Source organism: Podarcis filfolensis (assembly GCF_964270895.1).
Source record: "Podarcis filfolensis genome assembly, chromosome: 4".
Taxonomy (NCBI): domain Eukaryota; kingdom Metazoa; phylum Chordata; class Lepidosauria; order Squamata; family Lacertidae; genus Podarcis; species Podarcis filfolensis.
Window position 1 is genome coordinate 7,976,038 of NC_139607.1, and position 15,533 is coordinate 7,991,570.

Consider the following 15,533-nt stretch of genomic DNA (forward strand, 5'->3'; position numbering starts at 1 on the left):
CCAGATGGAGCCAGAAGTATTACATGGCAGGGACATCTTCCTACCACTCTCTGCTTCTTTGTGTATTCTTTGTAAATATACTAAATACCATTTTTCACACTGGGGACAAATATAGGCAGTAGCTGACCTCCATTTTGGAGGGCCCCAAGCTTTAACTGTTATGGGGGACCCCTTTGCAACCAGCAACTAGGTCTGGGTAACCCCTGTCATCTTCTTCAGTGGGGTTGTACCATGACAGATCACAACTCTGTGCTACTGACTCTCAAACTTTGGGATTATACACAACAACAAAATAACCAGTTTGAATCGTGACTCAAATTGGGTCTATTGGGACCCAAAAAGTTGTTTCTAGGGCCCCTCTGGGATTAGAAGCCCTGGAGCCTAAGCTTCATTAGTTTCATAGTAGATTTTCCCTTGAATATGGGTTTAGGAATCCCTTGTTGTTGCAAAACCTTTGGTTCCAACCTCAGATAACCAAGTCTGTACTAGTTACCGTACTCTGGCTCCAGTGTGCTTCAGCTGCTGGTGTTTGAAGCTGACTACACAATGTTAACCATGATCCATACATAACCTGTGGTTTCTTGAGAAAAAATACCTGGTTTGCTTCAGTTTTTCCCTCAAACCAGCTTCCATCTGATTTGAAAATCCAAGCCGGACAGCTGTCATTGGACAGCTGTTGCACATGCACAGATGGCAGCTTAACTGAATAGGAGTTGGGGGAGTTAAATGCTTGGGGTCCTGTCCATTGGGTGAAGACACCCCAGGCCCCATTCTGGTGTGTACAGCAACTGCAAATGAGACATGAAACATGCAGCAATGAAGGGGCCATTGTGTTTTAAGATGCTATTGTGCATACAGCCCAAAATTCAAATTCAGCTTTTGAATCTGCTAAAGTGGTCAAGCAGCAAGAGTGATAGCTGTGCTGAATAGTCACTATTTTTGTTTCTGACAAATGAACTGATGCCTGGTTTGGCCATTTGGAAAATCCAGACCTTATGAAAATAGCAAACCTTGCAAAATGATGATTAAGTGTTGCATTTGATTTCAACACCCCACCTAACACCTAAACTAGAGTGTCGAGCGCGACTGGGCTGTAATTTGTAGTGACAATTCTGAACAGGGCTGGCTCAAGACATTTTGGCACCTGAGGCGAACCACAAAATGGAGGTGGCACCAGGGAAGCAGGGTTGAGTGAAGATATACACCAGAAAAAAAGAGGGAATAGATATATATCAGGAACAAGGGTGGGAGATGACCAGCAGGACCTCCTATTTGCCAAGATGCCACTGTAGAGGCAGCCTGGGGTGGGGGTGGGGCTATGGGTCCTGCCACCTGAGATGGTTGCCTCGCTTTGCCTCATGGATGGGCTAGCCCTGGTACTGAAAGGTTGAAACAATTACCTTTATTTTAGGGAAATCTATTTTTCTGCTGTTCCGAGCTCAGCGACAAAAGCAGTCAAATTATCATACTTCATAATTCCATGCATTGCTGGTGCATAGTACTACTTACCTCATCTGGGCCAGTTTCACCTCAGCTTCTACTGGAAACTCCAAGAATTCTTTGAAATTGTGATGGGTGGAAGCCCTTTCAATTTGTTGAATTGCTGGGTTTCATTTTGCAGGGAGAGGAAGAAAGAGGAAGTAACAAAGAAAAGGGAAATTTCCATTCATGCCAAGCCAACACTTGGAGAAAAGATGTCTGTAAAGAACGCTGTTTGGTTTGCAGACTTGGGCCTACCTTTCAGTTTGTTTAGCTATTAAAAATATGTAACCATACACCATTCCCGGCTCCTATTGCCTCTCCCTTTAGATGCATGCTGGCAGAGAATCATTATAATCAGTGCAAAGATACAAAGTCACAATCAGAGAGGAATTCTTGTTTACAGTAGAGGAGACCACACACTGTTATAGTTTGCATTAGAATCACAGCGGGGGAAGCATGAAAGGCTGGAGCATAAAAATAGATATGGGACTTTTCGGGTTTGCTCAAGTACCTGTCCAGTTATGATACAATCGTAAAATATTATAATTTCCTCCCCAGGCCCATTATTGCCGCTACCTGCCTACAGAATCCCTTGATTTCCCGAGACTTCTGACCACCGCAACAGGATACACGGCAGAAGCTGCCTGAAAGGCATTTTCCTTTTTTCGCACGACAGCTGGAGGATGGGGATGTGCTTGGCTACAGAGAGAACAGGCTCATGGAATACACGGAAATAGATCAAAAGCGCACAGCGAAAGTATTATGTCAGAGCTAGGTTATCCCTTCAGGTGATTAAAAAAAAAGGTTAGCCTAAATGCAAAAACAAATCCCTGAAAGGAGTTTGAGGTGGGCGGGAGGGAAATCACCTGAAGCTTTCATTCTAATCTCAGGAAAAAGGAATGTTTTAATGTGGGGAAAGGGGACTCAAAGTCGCTTTAAAATCTAGCAACTATTCTCCAGAGATATACCAACTCAGAACGTAGCTCTAATAATCCGTACAGCTTCTGAAATTTATTAGTCTTTTTTAAAGAAAAAAGAACTATTATTAACATGCTAAGCTTTAGGCTATTTAAATTTTCTGAGGAAATCTGAGTAAGGAGGTATACAGGATCAGAAGGCTGCCTTCTTTAACTTTGTTCATGAACAAAGCTCTGTCAACCTGGTAATGAATATCTTCTGATTCTTTTCTTTCTTTTTCAGGAGAAAGCACGTTATTTATCTGCAATGTTTCATCACCTATGTGAGGAATTTCCTGAAATACCCACTTTTTTAAAAAGCCAATGTTGTGGGAAAGGTGTTTTATACTTTGTAAAGTGATTTTTTAAACCATCAAAACAATTAAAATGTCACAATAAAGTAGAATAAGAGAAGAGAGAATACTTAAATATTCATCTACAGATCTTCTTCTTAACTCGGTCACCGGAATGAGGGGAAAAACCTGGATAAATAGCTTTGTTTTCAGCCAGTGCCAGGCAGTAATCAATGTTGGCACTAGATGAACCTCAGGTGGGAGAGAATTTGATAGCTGAGGTGCCACCACAGAAAAGACCCTATTCTTGGACACATCAATGTGGATGGCTTTTAAGTAGGGGAAGGTGATACACCAAACTGGGCAGGCCTTGCCAATGCATCCCTCTTCCTCCTTCAATTTCAGACCCTCCAAGGATGTCTATTTTCCTCAGAGGGTATGGAGTTATGCGAGCTCCAAGACAAGGAGATAAGTAACTATACAACCTTTAGAAGACATCTGATGTTTGTACACTGGCTGTCTACATGGCTCCAATTACACACACACACAAACACCGTTCTGAGATAAATTCTTTCTACTTTTTTACTAAGAGATTGCTCTCTGAAGCTATGTTTAGTTTTCAAGTGATCAGAACAATAGATTCTGAGATATTACAGGGGGAATTCTGTGAAATTACCGTATTTTTTGCTCTATAAGACTCACTTTTTCCCTCCTAAAAAGTAAGGGGAAATGTGTGTGCGTCTTATGGAGCGAATGCAGGCTGCGCAGCTATCCCAGAAGCCAGAACAGCAAGAGGGATTGCTGCTTTCACTGCGCAGCGATCCCTCTTGCTGTTCTGGCTTCTGAGATTCAGAATATTTTTTTTCTTGTTTTCCTCCTCCAAAAACTAGGTGCGTCTTGTGGTCTGGTGCGTTTTATAGAGCGAAAAATACGGTAAATGGGAGGACAGATTTTATATCTGTGTCTAAAGGCATCTGTGTCTGGGTAAGATTATGGTTTCCACAGTAAACCAGCCTACCAAGTTTGAACTGAAATATGTTTTAAGCACCTCTGACATGTTTAGAATTCCAAACGCAGGTTACTGTGCAAGGTTTGTGTGTAGAATTTGAAAACAAATGTTTATAACCACCATGCCAATGATGGTTAAGATTTTATATTTTAAAAGTTCATATTATTCTCAAGTTTTTTTGCAGAACATTTTAATATATTCTTGCTTTATTTGCACTTATAATTATGTTTATTTTAAATTTTATTGGCGTGGTTCACATGAAACACCAGACCATAGTTAATATAAACCAAGGTTCATAAATCAACAAACCATGGCTTTGTTAATCTTTTAAAAAGCCATGGTTATTTTCAGTGGTCTGGGTTTGGGTAATCAACTTAAACCATGGTTTACAAATCATGACATAGTGTTACATGTGAACCAGACCATCGCTTATTTGTTTTTTATCATGTCAAGTGGCAAGAAAATGATGGATTGATTAATATGAAAACAAGTTAAGCTTTCAGTTAGCATCTGTTTTTATGGAAAGTTGCTGCACCAGCACACTATTCACTGTCCAGCAAATCAACACATCAACACTGTGTTTAAAGGTTTATGTAAGGGCTGCGTCCAGCTTGAGATTTTGTGCTTGGGTACCTGAGTAACAAATACACAGTTACTTCATCAGTTGTCTATCGTCCATTAGTGTATTATTAGGCATACCACTTTTTAAAATATGCAAAAGTGGTTCCCCAGTTTCCTAGCCATCCCTTCCAAGTATTTTTTAAGAGAAACACACTTGACAGTGTATGAAGATGCCCTCCATAACTGATGCTGCACTCATGTATTCTATCCAAGTACCAAATGTCAGGTGTGAAGTGATGCTTCAACTGAAGGACAGTGTGACCTGTATTTCAGTTAACTCCAGGAGATTCTGCAAAGTTAAGTGCCAGAGTAATGCAGGTAATTTGGGTCCATCTAATTGCCATAATAATATATTTACATGTATGTGTTGTGGCTTTGCTAGGAGTGCCATACCTGTGAATTTACTCACGACCTCAACTTACACAATGCAGGGATGACTAGACCTGCAGTCCAACAACATCTGGAGGGTAGCAGCTTCCCAATCCCTATCTTAACAGAAACATTTCTGTAGAATCAGTGGGGTTATTTGTTAAAGAGACAGATTGCTAGGATTCTCCCCAAATCTTTAAGTACTACAGAGGCATCTTACTGCTTGACAAAACTTTTGGCAGCAAATTTGCTGAATCTTAAAAACAAACTAATTCCTTTGCGAGGCAGAAGGAGCAAAGCATGCAAAAGAATGAAAATGTAAAATATATATAATTCTAAAAGAGCACCTAGCAGGTTGCAGTAATTAGGGTTGTGCACCATCCGTGGGAGTTGAAATACAATAATATCTGGAGGACCACAGGCTCCCCTTACCTGTTTCAAGCATCTATCTTCCCCCACCTATAATATGGGAAGCAGCTTGCCTACACTACAGGTCTGCTGTAAGGCAGATCTGCACAACTTGTGACCCACCAAGTCAAATGCAGCACACACCAGCCACATGTTATGGGTCTGCCAGATGTTTGCCAGTACACTTGTTTTTTCATTTTTATACCAGCAGCAAAAACAAAAAGCTTATTTAGCCCTGTTGTCTCCCTCTCCCCCAGATGTTTGGCTTGGTGCGTCACAGGCTATGCATATCTGTCCAGGTTATTAACATATGTATGTGAGTGAAATTGCCACATAAACACTACGCATTCTCAATAATCTGTCCTTCCTTGTGGCATAGATACTGACTGGATGCAGATAAGTCTATACCTGAAAGGACTGCCTCTTCCCATACAAACTGACCCAGACCCTGCGCTTGTCGTCTTCATCTGAAGCCCTTCCTTGTGTCCCTTCTGTTGCGCAGCGAAGTCAAAACACAGAGTCCTCACAGTAAATGAATAAAACTTTACTGAGGCGAAACATACTTCTTTACAAACGCATAATGTAGGAGAGCAAGGTAAAACAGAAGAAGATTAGACTAGAGAGCACACACTGAGCCCATTTGTATTTATCCGTTCTGGCTCCATGTGTGTTCCTGTAAAAGATACAATATTTGTGCAAGGAATGAGTCATCTAGAGGATCAGTCAGCTAGCTGAATGAGTCTGCACTTTTCAGCATTTTTCAACACTTTCAACACTTTACTGCTTCTGCTCTCAAAGATCTTTGTCACATGACATCTTCTCCCTGAAAGGTTCAGAGGGAGATAACATGAGAAGGGGCCTTTTCTGTGGTGGCTCCCCGTCTGTGGGATGCTTTCCCCAGAGAGGCTCACCTGGTGCCGCCATTACGTGAATTTAGGCACCGGGCAAAAAATTACTCTTTACACAGGCCTTTGGCCATTAAACATTTTATGGCTTGTTAAATGGGGCGTTGTGTGCGTTGTTATGATTATTTTACTATTTTGCTGTGTATTATTATGGTCTGTATTGTGTTTTTATTATTATGCGGTGTAAATTATGTTCTTAATGTTGTACGCCACCCTGGGATCTTTGGATAAAGGGCAGTACAGGCGTTCCCCCTATTTAGGCCCGATAGACTTGATTCAAACCAGGAGATAGTGGGAGAGAGCTAGAGAGTTGTCTTGGCTCGTGAGAAGACCCTCCCTGAAGCCTGAAGAGAACTTCAGGAAGCCCCCAAGAGACCAGAAGTGCAGCAGGACTTTGTTTAGGCTGTTCATTCTTCTGCCTAGCAGCTGATGTGTACAGTACTGTAGAAGCAGCCATTCTTCTGCACGTCCTCCAGCCTCCAACTGCCCCCAGAGCTTCAGTTCTAGTTGGAGAGTTGTGTGGAGAAATAGTGGGAGAGAAAGCTGAAGCTCAGGAAAAAACCTGGGTGTTCAGAGGCTTTTTAGAGGGTTCTCCCCACTCACGCAATTTTCACTTGTGCAAGCAAGGGCCCAGAAGGTAACCCCCGCTTAAGTAGAGGGGAGCACCTGTGTATAAATTGAAATCACCACCATCATGCTTGATCTTTTGAAGAGCAGCCCCTGATGCAAAGGTTAGCTAGTTCTAAAGGTAATTTGTGAAATGGCATGAGGATCTGCTGATCAAAGCAGGAAAAGTCAGAAATTTCACTGGAGATGCCTCAAGCAGGCTTAATCCTGACCAATATCTCAATCAGCAGTCATGGAACAAAAGTAATAATAAGGTGCCATCAGAGACTGGGCCTTTTCTGCAGTGACTCCCCATTTGTACAATGCTCTCCCCAGGGAAACTCACCTGGCACCTTCATTACCTTTAGGCACCAGGCGAAAATGTTTCTCTATAACCAGGCCTTTGGCTGTTGAAGATTCTATGGCTGTTTACATGTGTTTGTGGGAGGGTCGTTAATAGTTTGTTTTATTATGTATTTTGTGTTCTCATTTTGTATTTTTATGTTCTGAACTGCCCTGTGATCTTAAGATGAAGGGTGGTATATTATTATTATTATTATTATTATTATTATTATTATTATTATTAACTACTACTACCATTACTATTATTACATTTTTATTTTTATTCTTATCCCAGCTGGCACACTATAAAATCTAACCCGTGGCATATTAATAAAGGAATTGTACTTGGAAATTCCAGATCCCTATGGCTGCCAACCAGGGGTGAAGGGAAGCAATATTTTCTACACTGTTGACATGGCTAAATGGAAATAATTCATCCAGCACATTAGAAGAGGTACATAACAATATTTCTGATCATTCATTAAAAACCCTCAGACTAATATATTTCTTTGCCACTGCACAGCTATGCATGATTTCTCATTGTTTCATACTCACCACCGTAACCTCAGAGTCCAATTTCAAATGCTAGCAAGCAACAATAGAAAAGCTTAAATTCTGTAGATAGCTAAATAAATTAAACATGCCACAACATCTAATTGCCCATAGAACAAGTAAAATTAGATTCACATAAGCAATATTTCTATGCTGCACTAGCTACCCTAATTGCTTGTGTAGAGAAGGATTATTACTTGGCAAAAGCCTGGCTCTAAAGTACTCAGCTTTTTAGGAAAGGACCCTAAGGAGTTCTGCAAGCAGCACTCACATACTGCTTTTTTCTCCTAATACCAGCCATGTAATAAAATATACTTAATCGTTCAAATGAACTATAGTTGCAATGCAAGTGCTGGTTCATAAAAAAAACAACTCAGCTTAAGAACATCTGGGGTTCTGGAGTTTCTGGTTATTTCAAAATCCAGAATGCTATACTCTGCTAAGCCAGAATCCAAAGAACTATGTTAAGCACACCCTATGGCACGGGTATGGGACGCGGGTGGTGCTGTGTGTTAAACCACAGAGCCTAGGACTTGCCAATCAGAAGGTTGGCGGTTCGAATCCCTGCAACAGGGTGAGCTCCCGTTGCTCGGTCCCTGCTCCTGCCAACCTAGCAGTTTGAAAGCACGTCAAAGTGCAAGTAGATAAATAGGTCCGGCGGGAAGGTAAACGGCATTTCCATGCGCTGCTCTGGTTCGCCAGAAGCGGCTTAGTCATGCTGGCCACATGACTCGGAAGCTGTACGCAGGCTCCCTTGGCCAATAAAGCGAGATGAGCGCCACAACCCCAGAGTCAGCTACGACTGGACCTAATGGTCAGGGGTCCCTTTACCTTTACCTTTTATGGCACAGGCATGCTTAGTGGGGGGGGGGTTACAAACACCTATTGCTGGGTGGGGGGTGCAACATCTAGAACCCCTCCATCCTATGAGATCAAAATATTTTCGAAACTCCCCGTGTCTTTTTTTAAAAAAGTTTGCTCCTCAACCATGCAGAACCACTTGTATGCTGCATGTCCCCACATCCTTATTTTGAAAGAAATCAGGATTTAAAATTTAAAGCACAAAAGCAAAATAATGCTCACTTAACTTCTGGCTTTTCGTCTCACCTTCCCAAACTGGTAGAAGCACACGGAACCTTTGATTCCTCAAATTCTCTTCCTTCCAATTCACTTGAGACTCATGTTGCGTGTATCCCGTTGTGATGGTCAGTACCACAAATTCTGCACCTGATGGACAAATCTGCTCCACTTCCCGGTGGGAAGGAGTTGCAGTGGACCACATGGCCACCCACTCCCCACCGGGGGTGGGGGACTTTGTCCCCCATCGCCCAGGGGATCCCAGCCATGTAAGAGCCTGGCCAGCCAATCCGCTGGCCGGGGGGCATGGCCGGGACAGTTTAAACCGAGGAGCGAGCTGGAGGACTTCCTCTTGGCTCGCTTCCTCAATCACCCGCTTTCCCTCCCTATTTGCAGGTTAGGCACTGGCCTTGCTATGGACTTCGGTTGGTCACCTTGGTTGTCCGAGGGGCCTGGTAGAATTTTTTCCACTTAGCAACATGGCACTGGCCACTTGGTTTTTGCCTACCTCGTAGCAATCGTCACAACTTTGTTAGGGTTGTGGTTAGGCATTGTTTGACCTTGTGTGGGGGAGGGGAGGTGTGGCCATCACCTGCCCCTCCATGCTTAAGGGTATTCCATTAAAGGAATCCGGGGGTGTTGATCTTGTCCAAAGCCCGGTCGGGGGCTAGGGCCATGACATGACCCCAGTGGCGTAGCGTGGGTTGTCAGCACCCGGGGCAAGGCAAGTAATTTGCACCCCCTAACCCGTGGATTTGCGCCCCCTAAGATGTTGCACCCGGTGCGGCCGGCCCCCCCTGCACCCCCCACGCTACGCCACTACACGACCCCCACAGGAACACCAGGGGGAGCTTGAGTTGGTACGCATCGACAGGGCTCCCCCTACCAGTGGTTTACCCTTACCGGACTTCTTGCGCAGCGGGCAGGAGTCAGATATAGTCGGGTCCAATCAATGCCAATACCACTCACATTCTGTAATTCAATAAAGTTGTGGCCAAATTTGCTCAATAACGTATCTGTGTCCTTGTGTGGGTTATTTTACAACAAGGGGGTGGCTGCGGGGTCTCGACACGCAATTCAGGGAAGCAGGCAGTGAATGCTGGCCTGTTAGATGAAATGGGCACTACCTTGCCTTCCTCAGCCTGCCAGTCCCCTCTTTCCTTCCTTCTTACTCACAGAAAATCTAGGGCGTGGTTGTGGGAGTCAGCTACCTCCATCTCAGGCTCAGTCTTGCCCTTGTAGGATTTGGCAGAGAAGAGGATGGAGGCAATTAATTGGCTCTGCCTGTCATTGGCTCTGACTCCATTTACCGTTGGGCTCCCTGCCTTTCCCCCCATCAGTCCTGGTGAGCAAACAGGGGAGTAGTAATATTCTCCTCAGCACTTGCAAACATGATTTTCAACTACCGTATTTTTCACCCTATAGGGCGCACTGGCCCATAGGGTGCACCTAGTTTTTGGGGGGGGGGGATAAAGAAAAAAATTTATTTCCCCCCCAGGCACGGGGCTGGGGCAGGGGAAGCCCGAGCTTCCCCCGACCCCAGCCTCCAGAACAGGCTGCTATCCGCAAGCCTGGGGAGCCCTGCGGGAACTCCCGCGGTCTCCCCAGGCTTGCGGATATCTGCCTGAAGCCCAGGGCGCACTCCACTGCACTCCCTGGGTTTCAGGCTGCAATCTGCTGTCCGCAAGCCTTGGGAGAGCTGCCCGAAGCCTGGGCGCGCTCCGCTGCGCTCCCCAGGTTTCGGGCTGCAGGCTGCTGTCTGCAAGCCTTGGGAGCCCGGCGGGAACTTCCGCGGGCTCCCAAGGCTTGTGGAGAGCTTCCTGAAGCCTGGAGAGTGAGAGGGGTCGGTGCGCACTGACCCCTCTCGCTCTCCAAGCTTCAGCGAAAGCCTGCATTTGCCCCATAGGATGCACACACATTCCCCCTTCATTTTTGGAGGGGGAAAAGTGCGTCCTATAGGGCAAAAAATACGGTACTTCCCACTTGCATGTTCATCACTTGATGGCTACATCCAGTTGTGACTTGCTGAGCTGCCACAAATCAAACATGATAGCTAAATCTTCATGAAAATCTAACATGCATATCCTAAAACAAAATGGAGTAGCCACGAAATTCAATTGCTGATCAAGACCTGGTTCACATATGTATATTTGATAGCTGGTAGTTGAACTGGCTGGATGGACAAGAAATAGATGCAAGCTGGCATATAAGAGTTATGTCTCTTTTGTAGATTTGTGATGGTCCAATCATATATGGATGTCATAACTGGAAAGTATAGTTATTAAATGATGGGCATGCATGCATGAACCAGCCCCAAGTTTATTGTAATAGAGCTTTTTTTAAAAAAAAAAAAAAATCTCATACCTGGTGAACAAGAAACCAGATAATTGAGTTACATGCTAAATAACTACTTAATATTCATCTTTATTAACTCCTTAAAATGCTATTTATGGAAGGAAAAACGACCTAGCTTAATCAATGATTATAACAATTTTGGTAAAAATATAGGAGCTGTAAATACAATTGAATTTGTATTTCTACTTTTGGTAGTTTGCTTTTTAGATTACTATAGTTGACTATTTTTCGTACATCAGCTGCTTCCCGAGACAAAATGGTAGGGTGTGATTGAATACTATACTAGAAATCATTCTTATCAGATTACTGCTATCCCAGAACAGGGAAATTTGTCATAGAATAACTTAATTAGAGTAATTTGTCTCATTTAAAACACGATAGGTAGACCTGATCAAATATCAAGAAACAGTATTTATCAAATAAATTGAGGGGGAAATTGAGAAATACAGGAAATAATATTTTCCAAATGTTATTAATCTCAGTGCCTGCATGTAGACAGATGAAGACTCATCTGGAGAGCACAGTCTCTCAATGGAAAAAAAGATTATTCTGCGTGTTTTCCCTCACCTGTTAATGGGAAACTGGATCCGACTGAAGTGAAATCTAAGTTTCCCTAGCCTATATTGACTGATTCTGTGCAATTCAGGTATATTTTTCAAGTGGGGCCAGGATCTGTCTCTATATGTGCCTTACAACATGGGATACAACAGCAATAAAGCACCAGCTGGGTAATTTCCAGTGGAGAAGCAATGGGCAGGGGAGGGTTCTGAACATGGGCTTCCCCCATGAACCCACCTCCACTCCACCCAAACACACTTCCAGTTCTAGAGCCTGATTGCGGGTAAACAGTTGTGGGGCAAGCTTGCAAGGGGAAAGCCATTGGATGGAGAAAGGCTTAAGCACCTTCTTCCATTCTATCACTTCTCCCACAGGAAATAACTTTCCATGCCACCTTTTCACTACAGTGGTACCTCTGGTTACATACTTAATTCATTCCAGAGGTCTGTTTTTAACCTGAAGCACCACTGTAGCTAATGGGGCCTCCCGCTGCTGCCGCGCCACTGCCACGTGATTTCTGTTCTCATCCTGAAGCAAAGTTCTTAACCCGAGGTACTATTTCTGGGTTCAGGAGTCTGTAACCTGAAGCGTATGTAACCTGAAGCGTATGTAACACGAGGTACCACTTTACTGTTTAGCAGCAACCTAAAGTCATGGCCTGATAATGATGTACCTCCACCCCTAACTGGTGGGTTTTCTTGACACTGGTGTGGTCAATGGTGCTACTCAGTGGTATCTGATTGTAATAATGATTTGCATGGTAGCACACCTGTGAGCTATCGATGTTTCAGCACACCTGTATCTTAACAATGTAACTAATTAGAGGTGGAGTTTACCTGCTGCACCAAATGCAGCGATGTGATAGGGTAATTGATTATTTTGAAAACTGAATTTAAGCTGATCAAATGCTTTGTATTCTGCTGGCTGGTTTAGAGTGGTGAGTTGCAGCTGTTTGGTTATTATTTAAAATAAAAGATAAGCCAAGATACTGCGTGCAAGTTTTTATTCCATCACCCCAGTCACTGCGCAACCTCAGTTGGTGAAGAAAGTCCAACACTAACTTCCTCCACTCCAAATGTCTTCAAAAAAACCAGAGTTTGGGGGCTTCCTTATGAATGCCCAAAGTACAACTTGCCCACACTTTATCTCAAGGCACAATATGGGAAAAGGGGCTCCGTTTGGCTTGCCAAATCACAAATTATCCAGGGCTGTATTAGGACAATGAAAAATTCTGGAACTGCAACTGATGTGAGTGGGACATCTGCCCAAGGTCAGCAATCTCACATTCCTTCCAATAGTACAGCAAAATGTTGTTATTTTGTAAATACATAATATATGAGCACATCCAAGTAGAGATTTAGACATTTTCATCTGAGTTTATGATTATTTGAAAGCTACTGAAAAGAAACCATCCACATTGTATGTGTGCCTCTAAATTACAAAGACAATTACACAGTTTAAGATAAACACAATAAAAGTCTAATTTTTGCAACTGGAGAGGTTTCTCCTTAATTGCTTCTAATCATTCCCAAAGAAAGAAAAATGAATAGAATTGCTAATGGCATAAGAATATTTTACCATTCATCAAGAATAATAAATGATTAGAGATTTCTGTACACACTGTACTAATTTTAATATAATTTTCTCCTTAAACATGATAACATGCTCTGAGGAAAGAATTAGAGAAATTAAGGATGTTGCATTGCAAAGAAAAGAACTTATTTCCACTGTGTAAATCTGGTGTAGGGGATGTCCTCCGCAGTTAAAACTCTTGGGCTTGATCATTCAATTATGGCATATGGGAGTAGTTCACTGAGAATAATTTGTAAAAGGAACGTACACTTTTAAAAACCAAACCATCAAAACGTCCCTATTTCACTTTCTGTTTATTTATTTATTTTTGTCAACAGGATAACTGAGAAGTAACTTCTACACACCTACCTGGGAGTAAGTCCTTTTTAACTCCTGGGGCCTTTCTTCTGAGTAGAACTGTATATGTGATTCCACTGTCAGATGCAGAACTTGAGAGACATATGGATAACTTACAGAGAACTAGAAAAGGCACAAATCAAAAGTTAACCGTCAGAATACATTTTATCCCATCTCCTGAGATTAGAAATTCGTATCTTGCAATGAAGAAGAAAAGTTACTTTTGGAACCTCAAATTGGATTAACATGTCACTCCCTTACCTCCTTCATCTTTCAACAAGTCCAGAAAATTATATGTCTCTTCAATTCCACCCCCAACCTTATGCTTACTATTGGAAGTCAGTTAGGTCCTGCTCATCCAGATTGTGGAAATCACACTTGATTTCTCCCTTACTCAGTTATGCTGTTGTTATCTAGTAACCAGAAGGAACACATGCCTATCTGGCTACTTCTCCTCATCTCTCAAACATGCACACCTCTACCTATCTCCCCACCATGTGTGACACACACACAAATGGATACATCCTTCCATCTCTCTCTGCCAAAGTGAATCTTTTGCATGCACACGCCCCATACAGAATGACGCCCAGCCCGACAGTCAGGAAAGGCCCTTTATGTGGCAACTTGTGTGATGAGTAGGCAACAAATGGTCAAGCGAGGGGTGCCATTGCTGCTCCCTCAACCTTCACCATCGGCAGTCAGGAAAGCACCTTTCGGAGTCAAAACAAGCAAGTCAACGCCAGCAGCCCATGGCTGGAAGCCAACAACCAGACATGATGAGTCTTTGTCCCACTCCCCTGGCAATCAGGAATACCTCTTTACTGGGCTAGCTGACATCACACAACAAAGAGGCAAAACCAAGACGCCATCCCCTTTTCTTTCTCATCCACCAACACGAAAGAAAGAAAGAAAGAAAGAAAGAAAGAAAGAAAGAAAGAAAGAAAGAAAGAAGTCATGGCCGGTGGCACGTGGCTAGCAGGCAACAAACAACCAAGCCCAGGGGCTTGTCACTCCTCTCCCACATGAGGAAAGTCCCTTCATGGGGCCAAGCAGCAAGCAAGCTGCTCATTCCCCCAGTCTTTCCACTGCGCACTGGTGTGTGCTGGTGAGGAGAAGCATGAGCAGTGAGCAGGCACTGACACATTAATGTGAGTCCCAGGGCATTGTGGGCCTTCCTTATGTCATGGACCCTCAGCTGGTGTTATGTACTGAGTTGAATAGGATCCAAACTGCAGCAGTCTGATTGGTCCTAGAACAATAGGATCCAAAAGGCAGCAGTCTGATTGGTCCTAGAACAATAGGATTCAGAATGCAGCAGTCTGATTGGTCCTAGAACAATGCAGTAGTATGATTGGTTGGCAGGAACCACCCAATCATGCTCCAGATAGAAGTGAATCCACAACCTGATTGGCTTACAGTAGAATTCCGGAATTAGCCAATCATGTGCAGCCCATTGTGTAAATAATGTATATAAAGCAGATACCTTGAGGGGACTTTCATTCATTCCTCCTCACCACTATGAGCTGAATAAAGAGCATGAAATCACTTTGTGACTCTGGTATCCTAGTTGGCCAGCAACAATGGGACGAACATGGCTTCTCTTTATCACACCCTGCCCCAAAGCAGTTCAGGGTGTCCCGTGTGGGGTTAATGTACTTCATCCTGACAACAACCCTGTGGTGAAGCTTAGAATGATGAGAGGTAATGACTGGTGCAGGACAGCCCAGTGGGCATGGAGCCTTGAGGGTGCCACAGGGGAAGTCACAACAATGATGTAGAGTGGAAGGGAAGAGGTGAGGGTGGTGTCACACAGGGCACTGTGTAAATCTGAGACCTCAAGGTCCGCCACTGCTTATCTTACTGGGGAAAATAGCTCCTTTTGGTTTTATTATTCTATGCTAAATATTTTAGAAACTGTACATCTCTAAAATCCCAGAAAAGTACCTCTCAGCCTTAGGTTATCAGTGAAATTGTTCTGGGAGATAAATTCTCCCCTTGCTTAACAAACAGCCTAGCTCACTTCTCCAAGCCTTTTGATATGCAAGTCGAAAAACACACATAGGAGATGGCT